Source organism: Oryctolagus cuniculus, chromosome 19 (genome assembly GCF_964237555.1).
Source record: "Oryctolagus cuniculus chromosome 19, mOryCun1.1, whole genome shotgun sequence".
In the NCBI taxonomy this organism is placed as follows: domain Eukaryota; kingdom Metazoa; phylum Chordata; class Mammalia; order Lagomorpha; family Leporidae; genus Oryctolagus; species Oryctolagus cuniculus.
In genome coordinates, this window is record NC_091450.1 from 55,400,734 (window position 1) to 55,422,088 (window position 21,355).

Consider the following 21,355-nt stretch of genomic DNA (forward strand, 5'->3'; position numbering starts at 1 on the left):
CCAAGGACACAAAAAATGGAAAGATATCCCTTTTGGTGGATTTGAAGAATCAGTATAATAAAAATCTCTACCCCACCTAAAGCTACCTAAATATTCAATTAAATTTGTATCCAAACACCAATGACATTCTTTATAGAATTACATATAACAAACCGAAAATTCATAAAAATCACACAAGATCCATAATAGATAAGGTGTTCCTGAGAAAAAAGACAAAACAAAATTAGCCTAGATGCCTCACAACACCTGATTCAAAGTATTCTACAAATCTACCCTAAACAAAATATCAAAGCACTTGCATAAAAAGTGACACACAGACCAGTGGAAGAAAAGAAGGCGAGCTCCAATATTAATCCAAATATGTACAACACCAGATTTTTAGGATTCAGACCTATCCATCGGAGTAAGGAAAAACTCTTCAACAAATGCCGTTGGCAAAAATGGATGTATTTGTGTAGAACATTGAAATTAGATTCATAATTCCCATAAAATAGGAAAATCAACTCAAAACAGATCAGAGACCTAAATCTATAACCTGAGACTACGAAGCTTTTTGAAGGTAATACAAAGAAAAGCTCCAAGACACTGGAATAGGCGATGACCCTTGGAAAAGACCCTCAAAGCCCAGCAGCAAAATCAAAACTAAACAAATGGGATTAAATGAAATTAAAAGCTTTGCACAGCAAAGGAAGTCATCACAGATAGAAGAGACATACAACAGAATGAGCAAAAGATATCTGTCAGCTACCTATCTGACAAAGGATTAATATCAAGAATACATCTGCAACTTAGAAAAAAATAGCAGCAAGAAAAAACACAACCAATCCAGATATGAAATGGCCAAAGGAACTCAACAGAAAGTTCCCCATAGATATACAGATGGCCAACAAATACAGGAAGAAATGCTCAGCATCATAACCTATGAGGGAAATGCAAATCCAAATCACAATGGGATATCAGCTCACACGTACATACTGGCTAAAACCCAAAGATCAGAGAGTCACAATGATGAGGAAGATGTGGGACAAGAAGAACACTTACACACTGGTGGTGGGAATGTAAATTGGTGCAGCTGCTGTGGAAAACGGTATGGAGATTTTTAAGAAACCAGAAATAGACTTGCCATATGATGGAGCAACCCATCAATTGGCTATAACCCAAAGCACATGGACATACTGTATCAGAGAGATACGTACACCACAATATTTATTGCAGTATGCTTCACGGCAGTGAAAACAAGACATTTTCATCAGTTAAATGCGTAAGCATAATACTCTACATACACACACACACACACACACACTCTCACACAGTGAAACCACCTTACAAATCCCTCTTTCCACAAACTTTTTCAAAAACCCTCATGATACTCTCTGCATTACCTTAAGTAATTAGAACAAATGTGGGCACATAGCAGACACTCCTTTGAAAGCCAAGAAAAACACGTTTACCAAGAGAAAGTCCTCTGCTATAATTCTGACTTCTACAAACTGACTACAAGCCACACACTTCATTCCCAGGCAAAGACAGGGTCTCCATGTTCCCAAGCCCCTATCAACCCTTATTTTATTTCAGATAAGATCCTCTCCATCTCTTGGTACTCTGTAGACTTTGCTCAAATTTCCTGATTAACTCAGCACCCATTCCCCAGTCCCTCCTGGAAGTTCCCTCTGCCCGCCTCCTGATATCCTTTCCCTCACCTTTCCTAAGGTTTCTCCCCAGGCCCTGTCCCGGATATCACACTATGATGTTCCACTGGTTCTTACATGTAGACCTACCAGCTCCTCCCTATTACAACTCTCCTCAAAGTCACCTGCCTTCCTATCCACAATCCTTCCATTTTACCTATCATAGGATAGTGACATATAGAAATAACCTGTTTTCAGCTCCCAAAACCTTGCATGACCCAGGTTCTTCCATAGCATCTAACTCTCTACTGCCGCTGCATGAAGTACTTGCAATCCAATTATCCTTAGCTTGAAATTCTAAAACCCAAAAACTATTACCAGGTCTCCGAAAACGAGACATCTTATGTTTTGTACTCTGAGTCAACACATGAAGTTTTCCTTCCAGGTCTCCCTCCCACTGCCTGGAGACCCAGTCTTCCCTGCTTAGCATGTTCTATGGGCCTTAATAAACTACAAAGAACCAGGGAACTCATTCACCAACATCTTATTCACTTCTGTCTCTGTGGCCCCCACTCAATTCTAGGAATGCTAGGCCCCCACATTCTGTCTCCACATGTATATCGGGCTCCCCGAGTTGGCCCTCCATCCCAAAGGTTGGAAGTCCAACTTGTTCTCAGCCTGGCCAGCCCAACTGCAGGGAACAGGGTTCCCTTCCCTTCCCTCCATTCCCCTTTGGGCCCAAGGGTTGCCATCAACAGGGCGCAGCCACATGTACTAACCAGTTGCTCCTGTCCAGGGTGAAGGCACAGCTGGGTTTTACCAAGAAGCCAAGGAGGTTCCAGAAATGGAAGATTACCCAGCAGCTGAACTGCAGCGTCAACTGGTGTCCAGTTTCATATCCATGAAAATGTCTGCAAAAAAGTTACAAAATATTAAAGAAATGGAAGAAGACACACAAAAATGGAAAAATCTTCCATGCTGACTCATTCGCAAAATCAACATAATGCAAATATCCACACTACCATAAGCAATTTACAGACACAATGGGATCCCAAGCAAAGGTCTAATAGCATTTTGCCCAGATGGAGAGAAAACAATGCTAAAATTCTTATGAAAGCACAGAACATCTGAATAGAGAAAGCAACCTTATACAACATTGACAAAACTCGAAGCATCACAATAACAAATTGCGAAACACAGCACAGGACAGTTACAATCAAAACAGCTTGCTACAGGCAAAAAACTGACATATAGAACAAAGGAACAGAAAAGAATCACCTGAAATAACCCACACATCAACAACTAATCTATCTTTGAAGAAGGAGCTGAAGATCAATCCCAGGTGCAAGGGACAGTTTCTTCAAAAAATGGTCCTGAAAACTGCACAGTCATGCAGAACTCTGAAAGAAGACCCATACCTTACATCTATAAAAAAAGCAACTAAATGGCTGGCACTGTGCCTCAATAGGCTAATCCTCCACCTGCGGTGCAGCACACCGGTTTCTAGTCCCGGTTGGTGCACCAGATTCTGTCCCGGTTGCCCCTCTTCCAATCCAGCTCTCTGCTGTGGCCCAGGAGTGCAGTGGAGGATGGCCCAGGTCCTTGGGCCCTGCACTCACATGGGAGACCAGGAGAAGCACCTGGCTCCTGGTTTCAGATGAGCGCAGTGCACTGGCCGCAATGCGCCAGCCACAGTGGACATTGGAGGGTGAACCAACGGAAAAGGAAGACCTTTCTATCTCTCTCTCTCATTATCCACCACTCTGCCTGTCAAAAAAAAAAGCTACTAAAAACACTTCAAGGAACAAAATCTAAAACTCAGTATCATCAAATTACTAGGGAACACTAGTCTACTCTGGGTTAATTTCACATCTGTGTCCTCTGGGAGGCAGGAGGGGTGGCAGGCATCTGCTTCTCGGTTTCCTCATGGCTGAGCCACCCCCCACCCCCACTGCCTCCGAACCTGCGGATTTGGGGGGAGAATGCCGCTGGGAAGCCCCGGATCCCACATCCTTTGAGGCAGGCCCTGGGCATCTCAATGTCCGTAAGCTTAAACGCAGCAAACCCCTCATGCACTCTCCAAGCCTACCGTAACACTACCGCCAATGCCACTGCCAGCTGGCCTCAACCTCGACACCACTCCCACAGACATCACCTACTTCTCCCCGAGGCCTACTATGCAAGCACCATCCAACTAACACCTGCCCCTTCCTCCAAGGATACACAGTGTCAGTGGAAGAGGCCGCACTACCTTGAAGAACCACGGGCTGCAGCCTGAGCCCCAGCCTGACATGCCTTTCCTGTGCTCACCATCATCAGGAGCACTCCAAGGGCATCGTTGCTCCCAATCCAGCCCACCAGAAGCTCAGGGCAGTGTGGAGCTCTCTAGACCTCTGGGCTGACACCCAGCCACTCCCACATGGTGCACAGCTCTGCCAAACTGCCCGTGATCAGGGCTACTGAACGGCAGATACCCATCTAGCATCCTGGCCTGGTCAGTTCTGGGGCTGCTGCCCGGAGTCAGACAACCAAGTGCACAATGTGTTGTGCCACAGACAGGGAGGGAGGGTCGGTACTATCACTGTGTACCTAAATTGCATTTATGAAATGCATGGAATTTGGATCTCTTAACTAAAAAACAGTATCTTAAAAGAACACCTGAACTGTTTCCTAGGCCCTCCATTATGTCACAATTGTAGATGACTCAGTCGCTCATCACTGTGTCCCGGGGAACAGGCTGCCTTGTTGGAAGTCCTAACTCAGAACTTTTCATCTCCCACTTGCAGAATACACATTCTTCTCATCAATCCCTGGAACATTCACTAGAACACAACATATGATAGGCCATAAGCAAGCCTAGTAAACTGAATAACTGAAATCATTTCATGCATGTTCTATGACCAAAATGCAAGGAAATGGGAAATAACAACTCAAGAAACTCCAGAACATATGCAAACACATGGAGACCGAGCAACATGCTCCTGAATGAATGGTGGGTCGTAGGAGAACTCAAAATGGAAATCAAGATATTTCTGGAAATGATTGAAGATAACAGCACAACATAACAAAACTATGGGACACAGCAAATGCAATGTTAAGAGGGAAGAAAAATCAGTATACTTAAGAATAAATTTAATCAAATAAGTGAAAGAGCTCTACAATAAAAATTATCAAACACTGACCAAGAACCATCAAGGACACCCAAAAAATGGAAAGAGTTTCCTTGCTTGTGGATTGGAAGAATCTGTATCATTAAAATATCTATCTCACGGGAAAGAAATCTACAGAATACTAATGATATTCTGTACAGAATTAGAAAAAAACAACCCTTCAAATTCATACAGAACCACAAAAGATCCAGAACCGCTAAGGTGATCTTGAGAAAATAAAAATCAAGCTGGAGACATCACAATACCTGACTTCACAGCATACTAAAAAACTATACTAATTAAAACATCATGTGACTGGCAATAAGAAAACTGAGACATAGACCAATGGAGAGAAACAGAGAAAACCTAAGTTAATCTAAATACATATGGCCACCTGATTTTTGACAAAAGGGTTCAGATCATTCATTGGTGTAAGTATAATCTCTTCAACAAACGGTGCTGGCAAAGCTCGATGTATTCATGTAGAAGAATGGAATTAGATCCATATCTCTTATCATTTATAAATATCAACTGAGATGGGTCAGCCGTGCACTTCTCCGAAGACTGTTCTTACGAGTATGGTCACAAACAGTGAGGCCAGATACCAGTGCTGTGGTGTAGTGGGTAGGGCCACCAGTGGCACAGGCATCCATTGATCAGACCAATTCCTGCCCTGGCTGCTCCACTTCTGATCCAGCTCCCTTTTAGAGACCTGGGGAACGGCTCCTGAGGATGGGTCAATTGTTTGGGCCTCTGTCACCCTTGTGGGGAGACAAAGTGCTGCCCCTGGCTCCTGGCTTCTTATAGCCAGTGGATGAAAGATCTCTGTCTCTCCCTCCCTGTCTGTAACTCTGACTTTCAAATATACAAATAAATCCCCCAAACAAACCAAAAAATCTGTAGTGGTTTCTCATTAAGGGCTTGAAGCCTCGTGGGGGAAAGTTCATCAGGCTAACTAGAGGAGAGAGGAATAAAAAGGGGGGGACCAGTATGGACACAAGTCTTTCTCTCCGCTCACCTCTCAAAAGCAAGCAAGACAAAGAGCAGGCGCAATTTTGGACATACTTAAAGCAGTGCCTGCCATCAGCAAAGCAGAAAAACCTGACTCTGGGGGGTGTGTGTGAAATAAGAGGAGGTTAGGACCTAGTGAATGCATGGAGCTAATGAACTGAGACTGTGAAAAAAGAGACATTGGGTGAGAGAACTCACAGAGTTCATGTGAGTACTCACCAGAGACGCTACAGTTCAGTAACCTTGGCAACCTGGTGGGAGACTGCAAGGGAATTTGAGCCCACACTGGGGGCACCACAGATTCTTGGTGTCATCCTTGGGAAAGAGCAGACAAATGTTAAACCCACAGGAGCCAGAGATCGGAAGCTGACTGCCTAATATTCCGCTCAGCTGTGCGGAATTTCTTCCCTTCTGAATCAAAAAAAAAAAAAAGAGAGAGAGAGAGAGCGAGAGAGCGAGAGAGACAGAGAGAGAGAGAGAGAGAGAGAGAATGTACAATGCCTAACCTGGGTGTGTCACCTTTGGCAGACCCTTAACCCTGAAGCACCAAACAGAGCACTCTGGCCACACCCATCTCAAGCCTCTAAGGCTCCTTCAAAAGCAGACAGTCCACTTAATACAGTCATAGTATAACAAGAAAAAATACCATAGCGAGGGAAGAAGAATCCAAAGAATATCTCCACAATGCCAAGCAACAAACACAGAAACCGAGGAAACAAGAACAAGGAAGACATTATGATGCCCCCAAATGAACAAGACCCCCAAGCCAAGATTATGAAGATGACGAGATAGAAGAAATGCAGGATACGGATTTCAAAAAAATTTATGATAAAAGCATTTAGAATTTTTCAAAAACAAATTCTTGAACTACAGAAATCCTTACTAGATAAAATGGAAAATCTCTCTCATGAAAATGAAATCTTAAGGAGGAATCAAAATGAAATGCAGAAATTAGTTGAACAGGAAAGTGTGATAGTAAAGAGAAATCTAATCTCCAATTAGACTCACAGCACCTACAGGCTAGGAGGGAATGGTGAGACATTGCCCAGATACTAAGAGAGAAAAACTGCCAGCCAAGAATATTATATCCTGCAACGCTCTCATTTGTGGATCAAGGTGAAGTAAAGACCTTTCAGAGCAAACAGAATTTGAAAGAATTTGTCACCACTCATCCAGCCCTGCAAACGATGCTTAAAGATGTGTTACACACAGAAACACAGAAACACGGTCATCAATATGAAAGAAGGTAAAGGAAGGAAACCTCACAGCAAAAGATCAGAGGAAGTTCAAAGCATATATTAGAAAATATCTTTGGGAAAATGGCAGGGCAAAGTTACTACTTATCAATAGTCACATTGAACGTTAATGGCCTCAACTCTAGAGTTAAAAGACACAGATATCTATTTGCTACTTGCAAGAAACACATCTTTCCAACAAAGATGCATGCAGACGAAGTGAAAGGCTGGAAAAAGATATACCATGCTAACAGAGATGCCAAAAGAGTGGGCGTAGCCATCTTGATATCAGACAACATAAACTTTAACACAAAAACTGTGAAGAGAGACAAAGAGGGCCACTATATAATGATTAAGGGATCAATTCAACAGGAAGATATAATGATTATCAATGTATATGCACCTAAATACAGGGCACTGGTTTATTTAAAAGATATGTTAAGGGACTTAAAGGGAGAGTTAGATTCCAATACAGTAGTACTGGGTGACTTCAATACTCTTTCTCAGAAATAGATCAACCAGACAGAAGATCAACAAGTAAACAGCAGATTTAAATGACACTATAGCCCAAATAGATCTAACAGATATCTACAGAGCTTTTCATTCTACATTTAAATAATTTACATTCTTCTCAGCAGTAAATGGAACCTTCTCTAGGATTGACCACATACTAGGCCATAAAGCAAGTCTCAGCAAATTCAAAAGAACTAGAATCATACCATGCAGCTTCTCAGACCACAGGGGAATGAAGTTGGAAATTAGCAACTCAGGAATCCCTAGAGCATATGCAAACACATGGAGATTGATCAACATGCTCCTGAATGAACACTGGGTCATAGAAGAAATCAAAAGAGAAATCAAAAACTTTCTGGAAGTAAATGAAGATAACAACACAACATATCAAAACTTATGGGACACAGCAAAAGCAGTGTTAGGAGGAAAGTTTATAGCAATAGTTGCCTACATCAAGAAATTGGAAAGGCACCCAATAAATAAGCTTTCAATGTATCTCAAGGACCTAGAAAAGCTGCAGCAACCAGACCCAAATCTAGTAGGAGAAGAGAAATAAAATAAAATCAGAGAAAAAATCAATACGTTTGAATCCAAAACAACATTACAAAAAATCAGCCAAACAAGGAGCTGGTTTTTTGAAAAAATAAACAAAATTGACACCCCATTGGCCCAACTAACTAAAAAAGAAAAGACCCAAATCAATAAAAATCAGAGATGAAAAAGGAAATGTAACAAGAGACACCACAGAAATAAAAAGAATCATCAGAAATTACTACAAGGACTTGTATGCCAGGAAACAGGGAAGTCTATCAGAAATGCACAGATTCTTGGAAACATGCAAGCTACCTAAATTGAACCAGGAAGACATACAAAACCTAAAAAGACCAATAACTGAGACAGAAATTGGAACAATAATAAAGGAACTCCCAACAAGAAAAGCCCAGGACCAGATGGATTCACTGCTGAATACTATCAGACGTTTAAAGAGGAACTAACTCCACTCTCCTCAAACTATTCAGAACAATCAAAAAAAAAGGAATCCTCCCAAATTCTTTCTATGAAACCAGCATCACCTGAATTCCTAAGCCGGAAAATGATGCAGCATTGAAAGAAAATTATAGACCAATATCCCTGATGAACACAGATGCAAAAATCCTCAATAAAATTCTCGCCAATAGAATGCAACAACACATCAGAAAGATCATCCACCCAAACCAAGTGGGATTTATCCCTGGTATGCAGGGATGGTTCAATATCCGCAAAACAATCAATGTGATACACCACATTAACAGACTGCAGAAGAAAAACCATATGATTATCTCAATTGATGCAGAGAAAGCATTTGATAAAATACAACACCCCTTCATGATGAAAACTCTAAGCAAACTGGGTTTGGAAGGAACATTCCTCAATACAATCAAAGCAATTTATCAAAAACCCACAGCCAGCATCCTATTGAATGGGGAAAAGTTGGAAGCATTTCCACTGAGATCTGGTACCAGACAGGGATGCCCACTCTCACCACTGCTATTCAATATAGCCCTGGAAGTTTTAGCCAGAGCTATTGGGCAAGAAAAAGAAATTAAAGGGATACGAATGGGGAAGGAAGAAGTCAAACTATCCCTCTTTGCAGATGATATGATTCTTTATTTAGGGGATCCAAAGAACTCTACTAAGAGACTATTGGGACTCATAGAAGAGTTTGGCAAAGTAGCGGGATATAAAATCAATGCACAAAAATCAACAGCCTTTGTATACACAGGCAATGCCACAGCTGAGAAAGAACTGCTAAGATCAATCCTGTTCACAATAGCTACAAAAACAATCAAATACCTTGGAATAAACTTAACCAAGGACGTTAAGGATCTCTACGATGAAAATTATAAAACCTTAAAGAAAGAAATAGAAGAGGATACCAAAAAATGGAAAAATCTTCCATGATCATGGATGGGAGGCATCAATATCATCAAAATGTCCATTCTCCCAAAAGCAATTTATAGATTCAATGCGATACCAATCAAAATACCAATGACATTCTTCTCAGATTTGGAAAAAAATGATGCTGAAATTCATATGGAGACACAGGAGACCTTGAATAGCTAAAGGCATCTTGTACAACAAAAACAAAGTCGGAAGCAACACAATACCAGATTTCAGGACATACTACAGGGCAGTTGTTATCAAAACAGCATGGTACAAGGACAGAAACAGATGGATAGACCAACAGAACAGAATAGAAACACCAGAAATCAACCCAAACATCTACAGCCAACTTATATTTGATCAAGGATCCAAAACCAATCCATGGAGTAAGGACAGTCTATTCAATAGATGGTGCTGGGAAAACTGGATTTCCACATGCAGAAGCATGAAGCAAGACCCCTACCTTTCACCTTACACAAAAATCCACTCAAGATGGATTAAAGACTTAAATCTACGACCCAACACCATCAAATTCTTAGAGAACATTGGAGAAACCTGCAAGATATAGGTACCAGCAAAGACTTCTTGGAAAAGACCCCGGAAGCATAGGCAGTCAAAGCCAAAATTACCATTTGGGATTGCATCAAGTTGAGAAGTTTCTGTACAGCAAAAGAAACAGTCAGGAAAGTGAAGAGGCAACGGACAGAATGGGAAAATATTTGCAAACTATGCAACAGATAAAGGGTTAATAACCAGAATCTACAAAGAGATCAAGAAACTCCACAACATCAAAACAAACAACCCACTTAAGAGATGGGCCAAGGACCTCAACAGACATTTTTCAAAAGAGGAAATCCAAATGGCCAACAGACACATGAAAAAATGTTCAAAATCACAAGCAGTTTCACCTAACCCCAGTTAGAATGGCTCACATTCAGAAATCTACCAACAACAGATGCTGGTGAGGATGCAGGGACAAAGGGACACTAACCCACTGTTGGTGGGAATGCAAACTGGTTAAGCCACTATGGAAGTCAGTCTGGAGATTCAACAGAAACCTGAACATAACCCTACCATACAACCCAGCCATCCCACTCCTTGGAATTTACCCAAAGGATATGAAATTGGCAAACAAAAAAGCTGTCTGCACATTAATGTTTATTGCAGCTCAATTCACAATAGCTAAGACCTGGAATCACCCAAATGCCCATCAACAGTAGACTGGATAAAGAAATTATGGGAAATGCACTCTACAGAATACTGTACAGCAGTCAAAAACAATGAAATCAGGTCATTTGCAACAAAATGGAGGAATCTGGAAAACACCATGCTGAGTGAATTAATCCAGTGCCAAAGGGACAAATATCATATGTTCTCCCTGATCAGTGACAACTAACTGAGCACCAAAGGGGAAACCTGTTGAAGTGAAATGGACACTATGAGAAACAGTGACTTGATCAGCACTTGTCATCACTGTCGATGTACAATTTAATGCTTTATCCCGTTTAGTACTTTTTGTTCTAGTACTATTGGGTTGAACTCTGTAATTAACACACAATTATTCTTAGGTGTTTAAATTTTAACTGAAAAGTGATCCCTGTTAAATATAAGAGTGGGAATAAGAGAGGGAAGAGATGTACAATTTGAAACATGCTCATTTGAACTTGCCCCAAATGGTGGAGTTAGAAACCTGCCAGAGGATTCCAATTCAATCCCATCAAGATTGCATGTACCAATGCCATCTCACTAGTCCAAGTGATCAATGTCAGTTCACAACTGATCACACTGATAGGTCTAAGAGTCAAAGGGATCACACAAACAAGATTAGTGTCTGCTAATACTGACAGAATAAAAATGGGACAGAACGATCCAACATGGGAAGCGGGATACACAGCAGACTCATAAAATGGCAGATGTCCTAAATAGCACTATGGTGTCAGAATCAGCCCTTCAGGCAGTCAGATCTGGCTGAAGACCCCATGAGAGTATTTTAGGCATGGAAAGTCAAGACACTCTGGCCGAAATAAAAAGAAGACCTAAATGGAAGACCTCTGCAAGTGAGATCCCAGTGGAAGGAACGGGGCCATCAAAGAAGGAGGTACCTTTCTCTGAAGGGGGGAGAGAACTTCCACTTTGACTATGACCCTGTCGGAATAAGATCGAAGTCGGCAAACTCAAAAGGCTTCCATAGCCTCGGCAACTCATGACTAGAGCCTAGGCAGATTATTGATGCCATAAACAAGAGTGTCAAATTGTTAAGTCAACAACAGGAGTCACTTTGTCCTTACTCCTCATGTGGGATCTGTCCTTAAGGTGTTGTCCTATGTGAAGTAATGCTATAACTAGTACTGAAACAGTATTGTACACTTTGTGTTTCTGTGCAGGTGCAAACTGATGAAATATTTACTCAATATATAATGAATTGATCTTCTGTATATAAAGATAATTGAAAAAGAATCTTGATGTGAATGGAATGGGAGAGGGAGCTGGAGATGGGAGAGGTGCGAGTGGGAGTGAAGTTATGGGGGGGAAAGCCATTGTAATCCATAAACTGTACTTTTGAAATTTATATTTAATAAATAAAAGTTAAAAAAATAGAAAGAAAGAAAAGAATATATTTGCAACTTAAAAAAAAAGCAAAAACACCACCAATCAGGTTATGAAATGGCCAAAGGAACTCAACAGACAGTTATACAGATGCCCAACAAATATAGGAAAAAATGTTCAACATCACAAGCTACCAGGTAAATGCAAGTGCAAACCACAATGAGATATCAGCTCACACGTATATACTGGCTAAAACTGAAAGGACAGAGAGTCACAATGAGGAGGAGGATGTGGGAAAAGGGGAACACTTACACACTGGTGGTAAAAATTTAAATTAGTGCAACTACTGTGGAAAACGATATAGAGATTTTTTAAGAAAATAAAAACAGACTTGTCATATGATGGAACAATTCTCTACTGATACAACCCAAAACACATGAACATATTGTATCAGAGAGATACGTTCACCACAGTATTTATTGCAGTATTCTTCACGGCAGGGAAACAAGAAATTGCCCAGGAATTCAAACATCATCAGTTGAATGGATAAGAATAATTCTCTATCTCTCTCTCTGTACACACACACACACACACACACACACACACACAATGAAACAACCTTACAAATCCCTCTTTCCACAGACTTTTTCATGGACCCTCATGATGCTCTCTGCAGTACCTTAAATAACTAGAACAAATGTGGGCACATAGCAGACACTCCTTTGAAAGCCAAGAAAAATATATTTACCAAGAGAAACTCCTCTGCCCATATTCTGACTTCCACAAGCCACAAACTTCATTCATAGGCTAAGTCAGGTTCTCCCTGTTCCCAAGCCCCCTATGAACCCATTTTCTTTCAAATAACTTCTTCTCCATCTCTTGGTAGTCTGCACACTTTGGTCAAATTTCCTGATTAACTCAGCTCCCATTCCCCAGTCCCTCCTGAATGTTCCCTCTGCCTGCCTCCTGATATCCCTTCCCTCACTCTTCCTTTCTCCCCAGGGCCTGTCCCAGATCTCACACTCTGATATTCTACTAGTTCTTACAAGCAGACCTATGACAGCTCCTCCCTATTACAACTCTCCTCAAAGTCGCCTGCTTTCCTCCTCACAATCCTTCCATTTTGCTTTTCTATCATAGGATGGTGACATACAGACACACACTGCTTTCAGCTCCCAAAATCTTGCACGCCCCAGGTTCTTCCATGGCATCTAACCCTCCACTCCCACTGCATGAAGTACTTGCAATCCCATTGTCCTTAGCCTGAAAATCTAAAACCCAAACAACTATTACCACGTCTCTCCAAACCAGACTCATGTTTTGTTCTCTGAGTCAACACATGGCAGTTTTCCTCCCAGTTTCCCCTCCCACAGCCTGGACAACCAGTATTCCCTTCTTAAAATGTTCTTTGGGCCTTAATTCTTGGCAATGCCCCAGGGAATTCATTCCCCAATATCTTATTCAACTCTCTCTCTGTGGTTCCTCTATTCTATGAATGCTCTGTCCCCACATTTCTGCCTCCTCATGTATATAGGGCTCCCACCACTTGACCTTCCTTCACAAAGTCTGGAAGTCCACTTTGCTGTCAGCCTGGCAGCCCAACCCCAGGGCATAGGGTTGGCTCGCCTCGCCTCGCCTAGCCTTGCTTCGCCTCGCCTCCCCTCCCCTTCCCTTCCCTTCCCTCCTCCTTGGGCCCAAGGGTTGCCATCAACAGGACGCAGCCACATGTACTAACCAGATGCTCCTGTCCAGGGTGAAGGCACAGCTGGGTTTTACAAGGAAGCTGAGCAAGCTCCAGAAATGGAAGATTACCCAGCAGCTGAACTTCAGCGTCAACTCGGTGTCCAGTTTCATATCCATGAAAATGTCTACAAATAAAGTTACAAAACCTTAAGAAATGGAAGATGACACTCAAAAATGGAAAGATCTTCTACGTTGACTCATTAGTAAAATCAACAAAATGCAAATATCCATTCTACCATAAGCAAATTACAGACACAATGGGATCCCCAGCAAAGGTCAAATAGCATTTTGCCCAGATGGAGAGAAAACAATGCTAAAATTCATATGAAAACGCAGAACATCTGAATAGAGAAGGCAACCTTATACAACACTGACAAAACTTGAAGCATCGCAATAACAGACTGCAAGACACAGCACAGGACAGTTACAATCAAAACAGCTTGCTACAGGCAAAAAAATGACATATAGAACAAAGGAACAGAAAGGAAACACCTGAAATAACACACACATCTACAACTAATCTGTCTTTCAAGAAGGAGCTAAAGATCAATCCCAGGTTCAAAGGACCGTTTCTTCAAAACAAGGTCCTGAGAAAACTGGACCTCCACATGCACTTCTATGAAAGAAGACCCACACTTTACACCTTATACAAAAAGCAACTAAAACACGTCAAGGAACAAAATCTAAACCTCAATATCATCAAATTAATAGAGAACATTGGGGAATACTGGAAGACATTGGCTTAGAGAAAGATTTCTCGGAAAAAAATGCCAGTAGCACAATAAAAGCTGAAACAAACAAATGAGATTCCATCAAGCTGAGAAGCTTCTGCACTACAAAAGGAACACTCAGAAAAGTAAAGAGGCAACCAAAAGGATGGGAGAAACTATTTGCTAACTATGAAACTGAAAAAAGATTAATATCCAGGCCAGCGCCGCTGCTCAATAGGCTAATCCTCCACCTGCAGCACTAGCACTCTGGGTTCTAGTCCCGGTCAGGGCGCCAGATTCTGTCCCTGTTGCTCCTCTCCCAGTCCAGCCCTCTGCTGCGGCCAGGAGTGCAACGGAGGATGGCCCAAGTCCTTGAGTCCTGCACCCGCATGGGAGACCAGGAGAAGCACCTGGCTCCTGGCTTTGGAGCAGCGCGGTGTGCCAGCCGCAGCAGCCAATCGGGGGTGAACCAATGGAAAAAGGAAGACCTTTCTCTCTGTTTCCCTCTCTCTCACTGTCTAACTCTGCCTGTCAAAAAATAAGATTAATATCCAGAATCTAAAAAGAGCAAAGTCAAGAGGCAACCAAATGAATAAGAGAAAATAATCTGCCAACTATGAAACTTATAAAAGATTAACATCCACAATCTACAAAGAGTTCAAGGAACTCAACAGCAACAAAACAAAAATTCCATTTAAAAATAGGCAAAGGACTTGAACAGGCATGTTTCAAGAGACAACTTCATATGGCCAACAGACACATGAAAAAAGGCTCAGGATCGCTAACCATCAGGTTTCACTACACCACAGTCAGAATGCTCTCATACTAAAATCAACAAACAATAAATGCTGCTGAGGATCTGGCACTATGCTACCCTAATACACTGTTGGTAGAAATGCAACCTGGGGAAGCCACTGCCTAAGACAGTATGGAGATACCTCAGAAAGCTGAAAATAAATCTACCGTATGACTCAGCAATCCTTCTCCTGGTGATTTACTCCTAGGAAATGAAATCAGCAGATTTGAAAGGGTTATCTGTACCTCCAGGTTTACTGCAGCTCAGTTCACAATAGCTGAGATACGGAATCAAACCTGATGTCCATGAACTGATGACAGGAAGTGGAGAGTCTCCAGAAGAGCAAGGTTGCCTGGCAGCTGAGGGTCAGTGTCCACTCTGCATTAGTTTCACATCCGAGTCCTTCTTAGGGGGGAGGCGAGGCAGACAGCTGCATCATGGCTTCTTCACACCTGAGCCCCTGCCCAGCCCCCGCTGCCTCTGAACCAGTGGATTTGCAGGGAAAACACTGCTGGGAAGCACCAGGATCCCACATCCTTTGAGGCAGGCCCTGGGCATCTCTCTGTCCAAAAACTTAAACACAACAAGTCCATCCTGCACTCTACAAGCCTACTGAACCACTACTGGCAATGCCAGCCAACAACGACACTGCCTTGGATATAGCCTACTTCTCCCCTAGGCCTACTGCGCAAGTACCATCCAACTAACACCCATCCCTTCCTCCCAGAAACACAGCGTCAGCAGAACAGGCCGCACTGCCTTGAAGAACCAGGGGCTGCAGCCTGAGCCCCAGCCTGACATGCCTTTCCTGTGCTCACCATCATCAGGAGCACTCCAAGGGCATCGTTGCTCCCAATCCAGCCCACCAGAAGCTCAGGGCAGTGTGGAGCTCTCTACACCTCCCGGGCTAACACCCAGCCACTCCCACATGGTGCACAGCTCTGCCAAACTGCCCATGGTCACGGCTACTGAACAGCAGGTACCTGCCCAGCATCCTTGGCCTGGTCGGTGCCAGGGTTGCTGCCCAGAGTCAGACAACCAAGTGCACGACGTGTTGTGCTCCTGACAGGGAGGTATGGTCGGGACTATCACTGTGTACCTAAATTGCATTTATGAAATGCATGGAATTTGGATCTCTTAACTAAAAAACAGTATCTTACAAGAACACCTGAACTGTCTTCTCTTGGTCGTTTCCTAGCCCCTCCCCTATGTCAAAACTGTAGGTGACTCAGTCCCTCATCGCTTTGTCCCTGGGAACAGACTGCCTTGCTGGAAGTCCTAACTCAGAACATTTCATCCCACAACTTGCAGAATACACATTCTTCTCATCAGTTCCTGGAACTTTCTCTAGGACACAACATATGATAGGCCATAAAGCAAGCCTAGAAAACTCAATAACTGAAATCAGTTCATGCATCTTCTATGATCAAAATGGAAGGAAACGGGAAATCAACAACTTAGGAAACTCCAGAACATATGCAAACACGTGGATTCCGAGCAACATGCTCCTGAATGAATGGCTGGTCTTAGGAGAAATCAAAATGAAAATCCAGAAATTTCTGGAAATGATTGAAGATAACAGTACAACACTGCAAATTGTATGGGACACAGCAAATGCAATGTTAACAGGAAACTTTGTAACAACTTGTGCCAACAAGATATTGGAAAGGAATCAAATGAATGAGCTTTTCAATGCATCACAAAATCTAGAAAAACAACTTATCAAAGTCCAAATTAGTAGGATGACAGAAATCATGGAAATTTGAGAAGAAATGAACAAAGCTGAAGAAAAACATTATAATAAGATCATTGAGGTCAGCGCCATGGCTCAATAGGCTAATCCTCCACTTGCGGCGCCGGCACATTGGGTTCTAGTCGCGGTTGGGGTGCCAGATTCTGTCCCGGTTGCACCTCTTCTTGTCCAGCTCCTTCCTGTGGCCCGGGAGTGTAGTGTAGGATGGCCCAAGTGCTTGGGCCCTACACCCGCATGGGTGATCTGGAGAAAGCACCTGGCTCCTGGCTTCAGATCGGCACAGTGCACCAGCCATAGTGGCTATTTGGAGAGTGAACCAATGAAAAGGAAGACCTTTCTTTCTCTCTTTCTGTCTAAACCTGCCTGTCCAAAAAAAGATCACTGATATGAAAATCTGGTTAAAAATATTTTTTAAGATATTGCTGAAAAATCTCCAAAACAACAACAACAACAACAAAACAGGAATAAGACCCCAATCGGCCGGCGCCACGGATCACTAGGCTAATCTTCCACCTGCGGTGCCAGCACACCGGGTTCTAGTCCCGGTCGGGGCACCAGATGCTGTCCGGTTGCCCCTCTTCCAGGCCAGCTCTCTGCTGTGGCCAGGGAGTGCAGTGGAAGATGGCCCCAGTACTTGGGCCCTGCACCCCATGGGAGACCAGGAGAAGCACCTGGCTCCTGCCATCGGATCAGCGCAGTGCGCTGGCTGCAGCGTGGCAGCCGCGGCGGCCATTGGAGGGTGAACCAACAGCAAAAAGGAAGACCTTTCTCTCTGTCTCTCTCTCTCTCACTCTCCACTCTGCCTGTCAAAAAATTAAAAAAAAAGACCCCAATCAGTAAAATCAGAAAGGAAAAACAAACTGTAATAATAGCAACCCAATAAATAAAAATAATCATCTGGAATTGCTACAATGTACTGTTTGCCAATGAATTGGAAATTCTTGGAAAATCTCTCTCCCTCACTCCACAAATCTGCCTTTCAATTAAATACCTAATTAAAAACATAATTATTTCAATAGATGAAAACAGCTGAAAAATATGCAAAAACCTTTCAGAAAGAAAACCTCAGGGAAACTGACAACAGAAAGAACATTCCTCTACACAATCATGGCAATTTATGTCAAACCGACTGATAGCATCTTATGAATGGGGACATGTTGGAAGCATTCCCAACTATGATCTGGAATCAGACAAGGATGTACCCTCATTATTGCTATTCAATATAGATCTGGAAGTTTTGGAGCCATTAGGCAAGAAAAAGAAATCAAATGGATACAAATTGGGAAAGAGGAAGTCAAACTATCCCTCTTCCAAAAGGACATGATTTTATAAATGGGGAAACCAAGAGACTCCACCATGAGACCATTAGAACTAATAATAGAGTTTGGAAAAGTGGCAGGATAGAAAATCCACACACAAAAATCAATAGAATTTGTATAAACACAATATCAGGGCTGAGAAACAACTTCGAAGATCCATTCCATTCATAATAGCTACTAAAATTTAAATACCTTTGAATAAAGGTATCCAAGGAGCCTGAAGATTTAAAAAGCAACTCCAATACTTTTCCAACTATTTCAAAATAATAAACTCTAACAAACACTTTTTGAGAGGCTGGCATTACTTTAACCACAAAAGATAACAAAACACGAAATACAAAGAAAACTGAAGGCCTATATCCATAATGAAAAAGATGCAAAGATTCTCAACAAAATTCTAGCCTAACAAAACCAAAACCACATGCTGAAGCTTACGCAAAACCTTCAACTGGAATTTATCTCAGAAATGCCATGATCTTCCACAATCGCAAATTAATACACATGATGAATTTTATCAAATTAATGGAAGAATAAAACCACATTGTCTGGGCTGACGTTGTGTTACAGGGGGTTAAAAACCACAACACACAATGCCGGGATCTCTTATGGGTGCCATTTAGCATCCAGGCTGCTCCACTTTCAATCCTGCTCCCTCCTAACATGCCTGGGAAAATGTCGGAGGATGTCCCAATTAGCTGGGGCCATGCAGCCACATGGGAGACTTGGAACAAGGTTCTGGATCCTGATGGCTCAGTTTGGCCATCAAGGTCTTTTGGGGAATGAACTAGCAAACAGAAGACCTCTCTCCCTCCCTCCCTCTCTTTTGCTCTTGCTCTACCTCTATCTCTCTGTATAAATCTTGCAAACAAATGAAATAAATCTTTTGAAAACCACATCATCTAATTAGATACAGATATCAGTAGAATAAAAAATGATTAAAAAACTACACAAAATATACACAGAAGGAATACATATCAAAATCATAAAGGCTATGTATGACAAACCAACAGCCAATGTCTGTTCATGCTGCACCATGGGTACGTGGGGAGAGTGTTGGGTATTTCTCAACCCAACCTGGCCTTCCCTCCCTTGTGAAATGGTGGGCCGAGGGAGGGCGAGGGTGGGTGAGGGTGGGCCGAGGGAGGGCGAGGGTGGGCGAGGGTGGGCCGAGGGAGGGCGAGGGAGGGCGAGGGTGGGCGAGGGTGGGCGAGGGAGGGCCGAGGGTGGGCCGAGGGAGGGCGAGGGAGGGCGAGGGTGGGCCGAGGGAGGGCGAGGGTGGGTGAGGGTGGGCGAGGGAGGGCGAGGGAGGGCGAGGGAGGGCCGAGGGTGGGCCGAGGGAGGGCGAGGGTGGGCGAGGGTGGGCCGAGGGAGGGCGAAGGTGGGCGAGGGTGGGCCGAGGGAGGGCGAGGGTGGGCCGAGGGTGGGCCGAGGGAGGCTGAGCATGGGCTTCTTGTGGAATTGGGAGGGAGAAGGGGAACACGGGGTGATGGTGGTGGCAGGCATGGAATGGGGCACTGGATCCAGGACAATGGGGAGAGCAGTGGAAGAGGACACTGGGGGGGCAATGGGGGGCTCTCTGTAGCATTCATGCTGCACCATGGGTACGTGGGGAGAGTGTTGGGTATTTCTCAACCCAACCTGGCCTTCCCTCCCTTGTGAAATGGCAAGGGTTTGAATCCCTGGAACCAGATCCAACTCATTGCCTGTGTTTATAAATAAAGGTTCCACATTGATCTGAAAACTACCATGTGGTGTGTAATTTTTCCACAAAGATTTATGCATTGGAAACAGAAATGAGCAGAAGAGGTGGTGACAGAGAGGTCTTCCTTCCTCTGGTTCACTTCCCACAGGACCCCAACAGTCAGGTAGGGGCCAGGATGGAGCCTGGAGCAGGGAACTCCTACTACTCTCCTAAATGGGTGGTAGGGCCAAAGTACTTGGGCCTGGATCTGCTGTATTCCTAGGCACACAAGCAGAAGACTGGATGGGAAGTGGAGCAGCTGAGACTTGAAATAGTGCTCCAACATGGGAGCTTAGCTGAGCAGAAGCTCCAAAAAGGTTGGCTCCCTTGTGAAGTGTCAGTGAATGTAAGAGTTTGCACACCCTAGGGATGGAAGGTGGTGTTCCATCTGCTAGTTCACGTGCACACCACACTGGGTACTACTGCCTGAGACAGTGTTGGGACCCCCACAGGCATACATAAAATCTTTGGCACCTCCCCTTGCCAGCTGAGGGAGGCCTGGTTTTGAGTGGAGAGCTTCACTGAAGAGGGCCGACTCACCTCGTGGGACTAGAGATGGGAGGGGAGGTCCTGAGCCCCGCCAGATCCTAGGCTGTGTCCGGTGCTGAAGGAGGCTCATGTCTGGCTTTCCCCAGCAATGTGTCCGACGGCTATGAAACAAGACAAAACCAACAACCTTTAAGGCCTCTGGGAATCCACCAAAAAAACCCCAAACCAACCAACCACAAAACAGACAGCACTGATTGATGGAGAATTGCTGACTGCCCAGGAAAGAAGAGTGGGAGAAGGTGGTGTGCTGGCCTGGAGCTGTGTCCCTTTCCTCCCCACCCTCAGCTTGTGGTGCTACCAGGGTGGGTAAAGGTGTCTGTGAAAACCAGCAGTTTGGTTTCCTGGACATGGTGCTGAGGGGAGAGCAAGGAACCCATGCTCAAGTCCTCACCAGTAAAAAGAGCAAACTTTACAGGACAGAACGCAGGAAAGCAGCAGTCCTGCTGGCCTGAGGTTGGACGCCCTTTGGGACAGGGGAAGACCAGTGTGCCAAACAATTTTTTATTTTTTTTATGATTAGGTATTTATTTGAAAGCCCAAGATACAGAGACTGTGACATAGAGAGATCTTCCATCCAACTGGTTTACTCCCAGGTGGTTGCATCAACCACTATGGAACCAGGCCAAAGCCGGGAGTCAGAAGTCAGGAGTCGAGACTTCCCGGTCTCCTGTGAGGGTGGCAGGGCCCCAAGCACTTGTTCCATCTGACACTGCTTTCCCCAGGACATTCGGGAGAATC

The 21,355-nt window shown here is 43.6% G+C and overlaps 1 protein-coding gene across 1 annotated transcript in view; it reads right to left on the bottom strand.

Moving 5' to 3' along the window:
* LOC138846894 (glutamate receptor ionotropic, NMDA 2A-like) overlaps positions 1–21,355 on the bottom strand; it is a 171,441-nt gene that overhangs the window by 39,446 nt on the left and 110,640 nt on the right. The window contains exons 14-16 of the mRNA XM_070063914.1: positions 20,609–20,718; positions 13,742–13,874; positions 2,408–2,539 (exon numbers count right to left, since the gene is read on the bottom strand). The gene's annotated coding sequence lies outside the window, so the exon portion shown is untranslated. The remainder of the gene's footprint in view (positions 1–2,407; positions 2,540–13,741; positions 13,875–20,608; positions 20,719–21,355) is intronic.